The sequence below is a fragment of the Primulina eburnea genome, chromosome 15 (genome assembly GCF_022965805.1).
Source record: "Primulina eburnea isolate SZY01 chromosome 15, ASM2296580v1, whole genome shotgun sequence".
NCBI classification, from domain to species: Eukaryota; Viridiplantae; Streptophyta; class Magnoliopsida; order Lamiales; family Gesneriaceae; genus Primulina; species Primulina eburnea.
The window spans coordinates 836,971-839,189 of record NC_133115.1 but is presented as its reverse complement, the minus strand read 5'-3'; the positions used below and the strand labels follow the sequence as shown (position 1 = coordinate 839,189).

General features: G+C 39.7%; 1 non-coding gene across 1 annotated transcript; it reads left to right on the top strand.

Annotated features, from left to right (window-relative positions):
* The first annotated feature begins 399 nt into the window (after positions 1-399).
* Positions 400-506, top strand: LOC140815781 (small nucleolar RNA R71). The gene has a single exon (XR_012114427.1). It is a non-coding gene; the product is annotated as a small nucleolar RNA R71 (small nucleolar RNA).
* The last annotated feature ends 1,713 nt before the right edge of the window (positions 507-2,219 follow it).

Below are 2,219 nucleotides of genomic sequence, written 5' to 3'. Positions count from 1 at the left end.
CGGTTCTGGAATCCCACTTGTTTCACCGGTGCTCCCTCAGGCACATAAAATGGATTGCCATCTTGGCAATCCTGCACGTCATGCTCACCCCCACACTTATCACAGAAAATTTCTTGCAGACGCATAGCCGACCCACTCATGCTCATCCCATCAATCTTTCTATTCAAAGCCTCTAACTGTGCTGAAACCGCCGATAAATCATTAACTTGATTAACTCCAGCACCTCGTCTCTGCCTATCAGACTGAGGATGATAGCTACTCGCAGCCATCTCCTCCAATAACTCATATCCTTCCTCAGCCGTCTTTCTCAGTAAGTTACCACATGCAGCAGCATCTATCATAGTACGGTTAGGAGTAATCAGACCATAGTAGAAAGTTTGAACAACTAACCCAAGCGGTAGCTCATGGTGTGGACATCTCCTCAACAAGTCCTTGTAGCGCTCCCATGCCTCGTAAAGTGACTCGTTCTCATATTGAGCAAACGTAGTAATGTCGGCTCTAAGCTTCATAGTCTTCGACGGAGGAAAGTACTTGATCAGGAATGCCTTTGCCATATCCTCCCATGTAGTGATAGACCCTACAGGCAAACAGTTTAACCACGACTTAGCTTTATCTTTCAGTGAAAATAGGAAATAAGCGCAAACGAACAGCATCATCAGACACGCCATTAAACTTAAAAGTATCACAAATTTCAAGAAAGTCAGCTATATGAGAATTAGGGTCGTCAAGTGCACTTCCCCCAAATTGAACAGTGTTCTGAATCATCTGGATGATAGCTGGCTTGATCTCAAACTGAATCTGGATGATAGCTGGCTTGATCTCAAACTGATTAGCTCGGATGACTGGTCTTACGATGCTTGGACGTGCTCCATCAAGAGACGGCTGTGCATAATCCAACATTGGAATGCGACGTGGTATCTCAACTTGTCTATTGTCACGCTGTTCCTCTCCACGTTCTTGCTCGTGTCTTTCCATCTGTTCTTTGAGTCTTTGTTGTTGTCTTCGACGTCTAGCTGTGCGTTCAATCTCGGGGTCAAAAGGCTCAAGCTTAAACTCGAGTGATCTTCGCATGCACCACCAGAAAAATCTGCAACACAAGGAGAGTATCAAATAGCAATAAAACAAGTAATACTAAAGAATTTAAATGAGAAATAAAAAAAAAATCGTGAATCAACAGTCCCCGGCAACGGCGCCAAAAACTTGATCGAGCAAAACTTGCACAGTTAATGGTCCCAAAATTTGTTTTATAAATGAAAGCTCGATTTAAATATCGCAAGTGCACGATAGTCAAGTTATAATAAACGTAAGTGAATACGAGTATCGATCCACGAGGACTGCGTCACACTCTTTTTATTTTCAGATAAAATCTCTTTAGCAACGATAAATTGCGTTGATGATTAAACTAATGTAGATTAAACAATTCAAATAATTAAAATGCAAAGAAAATGTGTTCAAAAGAGCAATGATTAATTTGGATTAAAAATCAAATGAGAAACGAATCTGTTGGGAATTTTCAGTTCACCTACCACTCGTGTTTAAACAATTACACTCGACTTTTACTTGTGCATTCGACGGAATTCCCTAGACTAATTAATATACTCTGTCGAGCGATATTAATACTAATCATAAACATGCAGTACTCAAGTGTCCTCAAGTATTTAACAGTTCAAGATTGCATTACTTCCTATGGAATCCACTAGCTTTCATCCGGGTGAACTATCACTATCGACACGTACCCAATTCCGTATATATACTAAAATTGTAAATCCGTGGTTTATACTATGTGATCTTATTGTTAATTATTCTATCGACATCATTAACAATATGAAATAATCAAAAGAAGTTAGCTAGGCTTCGATTGAAATAAGAAAGAACAATAGCATAAACAAATCACTCATAACAACGTCGAGAAATAATGTTAAACAACGAGTACGGGGTAGGATCCCCTCAAATCCCAACAAATCTAGAGTTTAGCTACTAAAATTCATAATAAAAACCAACAACAATCTAAGAATTAAAAACCGAATAATGAAAATACTAAAGATGACGACGGATGACGGCCACGACGCGTGGAAATCTCGAGGTCTTCGAAATCTCCTTTGCTCCTAGCCTCTTCTCCAAGAAAATATGCTGAAAATAATGATGTCAGCCTGAAAAACGGCGCCCCTCTCGTGTATTAGGTCTATGGTGTCAGGATTGAGTCCATAAAAAGTGAAACA